The sequence below is a fragment of the Orcinus orca genome, chromosome 19 (genome assembly GCF_937001465.1).
Source record: "Orcinus orca chromosome 19, mOrcOrc1.1, whole genome shotgun sequence".
In the NCBI taxonomy this organism is placed as follows: domain Eukaryota; kingdom Metazoa; phylum Chordata; class Mammalia; order Artiodactyla; family Delphinidae; genus Orcinus; species Orcinus orca.
Window position 1 is genome coordinate 15,845,439 of NC_064577.1, and position 9,031 is coordinate 15,854,469.

A 9,031-nucleotide genomic window follows, 5' to 3' on the forward strand; every position below is an offset into this window, starting at 1 on the left:
CGTGGGGCTTCCCTGGTGGCGCAGTGGTTGAGAGTCCGCCTGCCGATGCAGGGGACGCGGGCTCGTGCCCCGGTCCGGGAGGATCCCACGTGCCGCGGAGCGGCTGGGCCCGCGAGCCATGGCCGCTGCGCCTGCGCGTCCGGAGCCTGTGCTCCGCAACGGGAGAGGCCACGGCAGTGAGAGGCCCGCGTACCGCAAAAAAAAAAAAAAAAAACCAAAGTGTGCAACGTGACGATTTGATATATGCATACATTGTGAAAGGATCCCGCCTACTGAGTTAATTATTAACCCATCCATCACCTTACATATTTATCTTTTTTTGGTGGTAGTGGTGGGGGGATACATTTAAGTTCTACTCTCTTAGCAAATTTCAGTTACACAATACAGTGTTATCAACTGTAGTCACCATGTTATGTATTAGATCCTCAGACCTTATTCATCTTATAACTGAAAGTGTGTCCCCTTTTACCAACCTCTCCCTATTCCCCACCCAGCAGCCCGTGGCAAGCACTTTTCTACTCTGTGTTTCTGTGTTCAGGTTTTTTGCTTTATGTTTGGGGGTCCACTATGTCACACTGTCTTCAGTAGGCAGATCTTGATGTCATTGACAGGAAAGTGTCTCCAGCTTATTCTTTTCTTCCTTCTCTTCTCCCATATGCCCAGAGGCACGGGCCTGGCGCACACAAATAGGTTCAGGGACCTCCTGAAACTGCGTGTCCAGTTGTGTGTATATGTGTATTTGCGTTGGGAGCAGGACACATATCAGAGTCTCAAAGAGGCCTCTAGCCCTATTTTATACCTCAGCAATGCAAACCCCTCCCACCAAGGCTAAACACGCAAGGTTGTCTCCTGCCTCTGAGTCTGCCAGGGGACAGAGAGGAGGCGTCCAGGTAGAGAGAGCCGTGTTGTCTACCTGGTAAACTCTGGCTCAGCCTTAATATTCCAGAACAAAGCCTGTCTTCTCTGTAAAACTTTGAGACCTCTAGGGAGATACAGGCTTTCTTTGCCTGGGTGGTGCTGCCTGCACCTCATTTCATCATATCCTGTTGTTGGTATGTTTTTCTTTCCATTTGTCTGTGAATTCTCTGAAGCTCAGATTGACTTTTCATGTAGGTATCAGCTAGTACTACAACTAGTACATCCCAGTGAGTTCCCACTGGGTGGGTAGGTGGGTGGGTGGTTGGATGGATGAATGGTGGGAAGATGGTGGGTTAGTGGATGGGTTGACGGATAGATGGATGGATGGGTGGGTGGGCAGATGGGCAAATGGATGGATGGGTGGGTGGTGGATGGACAGATGGATGGAGCCTTTCCTTTCATTGCTGGTTTCGCACTATCCACAGATCCACTTTTGTTCCCTAATATGTTAGTCATTTCCTTAACTCAGGGCTAATATTAATTTCAGTGCCTAATATTGCTGAATGTGTAAGCTTTAAAATAAGCAATCCTGCTTAACTGAACTTTGATCCATCCATTTCTGTTTCCTCTGGACAAATTCTAGAGCTGCAACTCTGTTCTGTAAATGGGTCCTCTTTGGTTCCTGAATAACAAATAGTGTCTTCTCTTTGATCGGGGCTGTTTCATGCTTCTTCCTTTTTCGAGAAAGAAAACAGTGTCCAGTCTCAGGCTTATCTGAATGTAGCACCATTTTCCACAAGTTGTTTTTGCCTCATCTCCTTTACATGGCTCTCTATCAATGGCTGGTCCCCGCTCTCCACAGTAACTAGGTTTAAAAAACTGTCAGTTTGGCTCCTTCCTGAGGTTTTGCTAATTTTTAAACTTTCCAGTAGTGGCTTGCATGTTTTAAATTTGCTTATCTCTAAACTTACTCCCAAGAGCCGATGAACTTTCCCTTCCACGTTGATAAGCCGTGAAAGAGTGAAAAATTAGGAGAGGAAAGAGTTACTGTCTCACAAGCTGCGAGTTTGCCTGTCTAGCGTGGCGTTTGGGTGAGGCTCATTATTTGTGGCAATGGTGTGTTCCACAGGCAAAAATAACTTTTTTAAAAAAAGAACATCTCTGTACCCTCCTGAAATCATCTCAAAAGGAATTCAAGATTTCTCATGAAACGTAGAAACCTTTATCATGGCCCGCGTGGGTCCTTGTATACTTGGCCACACCACGTTAAGTCTAATCTCAGTAACACTAGGGTCCAGAAAAAGCCAATAGAGACTTCATGATGAGGTAATGAGAACAGAGGTCAAGGGTGGGAAACAGGTTTTCTATTTGGAGCCACACGACCATGGGAAAATCTCACTTGAGGACCATAAACTACCAAAAAGAAACAATGGAAAGGACCATTCTGATGTGGGACCTTTCCCTTACCTGATTTTAAATTAAGCCCAAAGGAGGTCATGTTTTGAGTCATAAAGCATATTATGTCGGCTTCACCTGAGAATCAGCTAAGGAAAAGAGAAAGAGAAGGAAGGAAAGACAGAAAGGGAGAGTTGGAAACAGAGGAGAGGAGAGGATAAAGGAGAGAGAACATGGCTGGAAAAAATAACCAGCACTTCCTTTGTGCCGGGTACTCTTCTAGGTGCTTCCTTCATATTGGTTGTTTGAACCATTGTAAAGCTACAAGACCCATATTATTATTCTCTCTGAAGAAGTGATGCATAGAGAGGTTAAGTAACTCACCCAGTCAACACACCTAACAGGTAGAGGAAGTGGGATTTGAACCCAAGAAGCCAGACTCCAGGGTCTTTGCCTTGACGACAGTGTGACTGCAGGTGCAACTGAGGGATTGGGAAAGCTGAGCTCTCCTGACCCCAGGCTGACTGTTTATTTCCCCTCAAAACTCATTGAAACCTCACCTTCAGTATGATGGTATTTGGAGGTGGGGCCTTTGGGAGGTGATTAGGTCATAAGGGTGGAGCCCTTATGAATGGGATTAGTGCCCTGATAAAAGAGACTCCAGGGAGTTCCTTCACCCCACCTCCCGTGTAAAGACAGTTGTTTATGAACCAGAAAGTGGGCCCTCACCAAACACCAAATCTGTCGACACCTTCATCTTGGACATCCCAGCCTCCAGAACTGGGAGAAATAAGTTTCTGTTGTTTATAAGCCACCCAGTCTGTGGTATCCTTTTATACAGCAGGAACGGACCAAGACACCATGGAACTCCCATCCCAAATCCCGTTCAGAGTCCAGCTGCCCACATCCCTGCTTTGTACGTTCCACCCCTCTGCTCCCACCGTGGGCTCTTGATAAAGCATTTCCAAGTGCTCTCCTAAGAGTTCTTTCCTTCCCTAAGAGTTCTAGTCTCATAATAAGCTTTGCCTCTAGTTCAGAGGACACAGTAGGGAAAGCCCTGGATTCAAGGTAAGTTGCTTGGAGGGGTGTAGTGGATACAGTAGTCTGACACCCAGAGCCCCCAGCTGCTTGGAGTGTTGGGGACTGATGCCTCTCAGCTGAATCCCACTTAGAGATTTGCTCTCAGCCAAAGAGAATTACCCAAGGTTCGATCCCCTCCCCAGGGGCACATACACTCAATGACTGGTCCATGAGGATGGCAATAAGGAGCCCCAGCCTCATTGCCTGAAGGCAGAACGACTCTGAAGGACCATCCCAGCTCCAGAGCTCCTGGGATTCAGAGCCAGGACTAGGATGAGGAGATGAAGGTGCTCACCTCAGCTACAAAACCTAAGGGGGCACCAAAAGTCTCAGTAAACAAGACAGATGCAATTTTAATGCAATATTTTTTTTAATACTGCAAAAAAAGAATCCAGGAGAACTATCAAATTTTTCAGTGAAGACTGACCTTGACCGGGGTGAGGAGAGTGAGGGCAGTCACACAAGTGCAGGGTTGGATTTTGACTGTATTTAAAATTTTGATAGCGTGTTCATGATGGATTTTTTACCGTTAGCTTAATTTTTTTTTCACGTTGCATTAAAATATTATGTATCGTGACGACTGCGTTTCCTGGCACCCCTTACATTTCGTCCCAAGGCAAGACTTGCTTCACCCTGGTCCCGGTTCTACTGGGATCTGCTGGGGTTTCCATGGCAATCACATCACAGCTTAACTTCTTTCCTTGCTTAATTCTGCTTTCCTCACTCGTGTAAAAATTATTCCCCACAAGCCTTCTACGTCCACACCTAACACTGTCAGAGTCTGTTTCCTGAGGATCCTGACTGAGGTCACGGAGACAGCTGGAGCAGGAAGCTTATATGATGGGCAGACTTGGGACTGAAGCTCCGCCCTGCAGCCTTCTCAAAGCGCGATCCCAGGCAGGGCATGCAGTCCCCGTCTCTTGGTTTTCCTCCAAAGTAAAAAAGAACAGCAATACCTATCACTGATTTGATGGTGGGTCTCCGTGAGGAGTAAATGAGCTAATGTAGGTAAAGAATTTAGTCTAGCAAATAACAGGTGTTTGGGAAACGTTCTTATCTTTCCCTGTTTCATCTCCATCTTTCCTGAAACCCTGAAACAGACAAGACCGGGAGCCTCGGTAAAAGGGATGAGACCCAGTGTCATTGGTTTTGCCAAATCAGCCTGGGTCCGACCCCCTACAGCTAAGTCAACACTCTTTATCCTTTGCCTGCTGATAACCTGATCCACTGCTTCCTGGTAAAATCCCTAACGCGGGAGGTCTTCCCTCTGGGTTGTCTCTAAACATCCGTGATTAGGGACAATTAGGGACCAGTGTGCCTGCCTTTCCTCTCCTTTCAGCTGAGGAGGAAGTCCTGATGGGCCATTATCAGGGGCGAGACATCACCTGTCAGCCACAGTCTCAGGAATCCATGGCTCGTTCAGGCCCAACACCAATCTCACTACCTTTATCTGTGTTCCCCAAGTGCCTCCGACTGTTTGCTTCCCACCGATAGAGGAATCCAGCTTCTCCTTCTCTCAACAACCAGAAAAGGATGCTTCAGTAACAAGAAACTAAGATAGGTGTTATGGAATGTCAAGGAAATCGGGAAAACCACATAGGGGATGCAGTCCCTCCTTCAAGGAGCTTCCAAATTTCCTACAGGAAAGAGGGCATAAACATACACGCGAGAGACAGACAAAATCCATAACCACAGACCTGTAATGGGATGTACCCACCTCCCTGCGTGCCGCCTGTCAAAACCCATTAGGGATCCTGGGACACCTCCACAATTAAGTGTCCCTCTCTTCTGCGCCCGCCCCCTCTCCCACCAGACAGAAGCAATTTCTGTCCTGTCTATTTCCCTAGCAAATTGCAATGCTGTTATAATACATATATGTAACAGCTCACTGAAATGCTCTTCTCGTTTCTAGATGCTTCGCTTTAAATTCGGATGACTGTGTCCACTCTTGCGTGCTTTTTCATGTGTCTCTTCCACAGTGATTTGTGCAAAACAGGTGCTCAGTAACTGCTTGCAAATGAGTGGCTGGGCTAGAAAAGGCCAGGGACCATGAGTAAAGGAAGGAAGAACAGATTTCCAGGGGAGGTGGATTTTGTGAGATGGCTTTTGAAGGAATGGAACAATATGTCCCTCTGGAGTAGGAGTTACAGGCTGGAGCTCCAAGGGCGCCGTTCCGCCCACCCAAGTGTTTGCTGGGCTGGCGTGGTGTTGTGAAATTTTCAAATCCAGAGGCTTGAGGTTAGCATGTGCATCCCTGCTGAACAGCATGTCCCATCACTTCCTGTCTGCTCTCTGCATCTCTGTTACCTGCCTGGCTCCTAAGGCCATTGGCGTTTGTCTCCTGCTCTGAAGCAGCCTGTCCATAGCTGCTTCCCTCTCTAGAGCTAAGTCTGCCTGGCCAAAACACAGGGAGGATGAAGGCAAATGTGTGTGTTTTCCCTAATTTCTCTGCCGTCTCCTTCAGTGTAGATTAAGATCTCTTCTTTCAGGGCCAAATACAGATCTGGGAAGAGAAGGGACAAAGCAGTTATTGAATACTCCCCCTCCGTATAACTAGGCTTTGTTGCACTTAATCCCCACAGCCGCCTTGAAATTAGGTGTCCCCCATCCCCGTTTTACAGATGAGAAAACTGAGGCTCAGAGAGGTTTAAAAACTTGCCCGAAGCTACAGAGCTGGGAAGTAACCAAGCCAGAGCTCAGACCTAGATCTGTACATCCTACACCCTTTACCTAATCACAGCTTGGAGCTGCCAGGGAGGAGAAGCAGCACAGAACCTCCGTTTTCACGGGCAGAATCCTGGGAGGGAGGATTGTCTGAGAACATGTGCTCAGACACATGTTCTGAGCCACACAGGGGTTTGCATGCAAGTAATTCATGTTTATCTGCAGTAAGGCAGGAGACTCATGGGCAGATAATCCAAAAATAGTTTCTCATTTTTCTTGGGATAAATATAAAGTTTTGGCAACAGACACCCCTTTCAAAGTGTGTTTTGATTAGAATTACACGGAAAGGCGTTTTTATTCTATGAGGATTTGCCAACTAACAAGCAAAAGGGAACTGAGAAGTACGCCAGCCCGACCTTTCTCCTGCCACCAGCAGGAGGACTGTGTCCAGGACACAGAGCTGTCAGTGGAAGGACACTGGGTGGATGTGAGCCACCTGGGCTAGGGCTGAGTGTCTCCCACTCTAGAACTCGAATCGCAACTCAACCCTCCTCATTTCACAGACACATTTCTTACTTCAATCTGGTTAGGAAGTGTCTCAGCCATGGTCCCAAGGCAAGTCGGTAGAGAATAGGAATTAGTCATCTCTAGAGCCCTTAACATCATCTCTTTTCAATATTAACTCTCCTCCTGATCCGAACTCCACAGTCAGGAATAGCCAGGAATTGAGGTAAAGAGATATTTGCATATGCCTCAAAGTATGCACCCAAAGCATGAGGGACAGAAAATGGTGGGTGGGCACTGTTCTATTTTAGCCCAGAAACCGGGCTTCCGGGAATACCCTACTTCTGAACATTAACGAGGATCTTGGAGACAGTTGTGAGGCAATTTGAGTCAAGGGGACGGAGCTGAAGCTTGCAATCAGGCAGACCTGTGTGGTCTGGGGCACCTTGTTTAACCTCTCTTGGCTTTCCCTTGAATGCAATATTCAGTTATGGTGGGAACTCACAGAGGCAGCCGGCATGTAGAGAAGACTTGATGAATGCAAACAAACAGTCTTGTTGAGGGCGGAGGGATCCTCGTGCTGCAGTCCTTGTGGATGAATCTGGCTTCATGATTTATTGTTAAAGTTATTGATTTAGTGATTTACTGGCGGGTCTGTTTTCTTTCTCCCAAGCACCTGCAATAGATGAAAGGGAAACTAAGAAATTGCCACACAAAGAGAAGCAAGATCTGTCTTCCCAGCCCTTTGGACTCAAAACCCGTGCTCTTCTGTACCACAGTTAGATGTCGAGGGCGTAAGTTATGACACAGCTGGGCAGAGAACATGGGGAGGGGAAGAGGCCAGAAGTGAGAAAACCCTAGAGCATCTGCTTCTGAGAGCACAGGCTCCAGTAGCCCAAGGTTAACTGAAATTGTCCAGCGTGCACAGGAGGGCCATGCTGCCTGGAAGAGCCAAACCAATGCACACAATGTTTCTGTCTTTAAGATGAGGTCTGAGAAGGCCTGGGTTTACCATCAACGTAGTCTTTAATTCTCACTTACTGGATCCTAGCTGATACTCAGGAAAAACTCGGGAATGGTCCGACAGGACCCAGTGATCCCATTTCGTGGATAAGAGAAATTGAGACTCAAGAAAATCAAATGACTTTTCCAAGCATACACAGTGTGTAATGATAGTGCCTCCGTTAGAACCTACTTTACTGAAAGGGTGTGTTCATATGCCTTGTACCTGGTGGAGGACAGAGGCTGTATGTCGTTCATCTTTGTGTCCTCAGTGGCTAGCAGACGATTGGGCTTCTTCAATAAGGATTTGTTGAAGGGATGACTTTCCTACACATTATCCTACTATGGAGTGTTATGAATCGCCATGACTCCCTCTCCCAAACAGTATGTGACTTGGGGTAATCCCGGTGATCACAACTGAACCAAGTATAAGTTAGTGAGACAAATATTTATTTCGCCATATTAAAGAGTCTTTTAGTACAAATGTTTTTACATAATCATAATTCATCAGTCATTTCAAAATCAATTGTTTTCTGACTTTCTAAATATAATCAAGATATTAAGAGCCCAAATGGCTGCCCCAAGGAAGCCCACTCTGCACAGCTTCTGTGGGAAAGGGGGAGGGGGGCTATAGGAAGAGCCGTCGCCAGGACCATTGCCCCCCGAGCTGCACAGTTTCTGCTCAGCGCGGAGTCTGTCTTTCTATAAAAGAGCTTCGGGGGAGACCTTCAAGATGGCGGAGGAGTAAGACGTGGAGATCACCCTCCTCCCCACAAATACATCAGAAATACATCTACATGTGGGACAACTCTTACAGAACACCTACTGAACGCTGGCAGAAGACCTCAGAATTCCCAAAAGGCAAGAAACTCCCCACGTACCTGGCCGTGTGGCTGACAGGGTCTTGGTGCTCTGGCCGGGTGTCAGGCCTGTGCGTCTGAGGTGGGAGAGCTGAGTTCAGGACATTGGACCACCAGAGACCTTCCAGCCCCACATAATATCAATAGGCGAGAGCTCTCCCAGAGATCTCCGTCTCAAGGCTAAGACCCAGCTCCACTCAATGACCAGCAAGCTACAGTACTGGACACTCTATGCCAAACAACTAGCAAGACAGGAACACAACCCCACCCATTAGCAGAGAGGCTGCCTGAAATCATAATAAGGTCACAGACACCCCAAAACAGACCACTGGACACGGTCCTGCTCACCAGAAAAACAAGATCCAGCCTCATCCACCAGAACACAGGCACCAGATCCCTCCACCAGGAAGTCTACACAACCCACTGAACCAACCTTAACCACTGGGGGCAGACACCAAAAACAATGGGAACTACAAACCTGCAGCCTGCAAAAGGGAGACCCCAAACACAGTAAGTTAAGCAAAATGAGAAGACAGAGAAACACACAGCAGATGAAGGAGCAAGGTAAAAACCCACCAAACCAAACAAATGAAGAGGAAATAGGCAGTCTACCTGAAAAAGAATTCAGAATAATGATCGTAAAGATGATCCAAAATCTTGGAACTAGT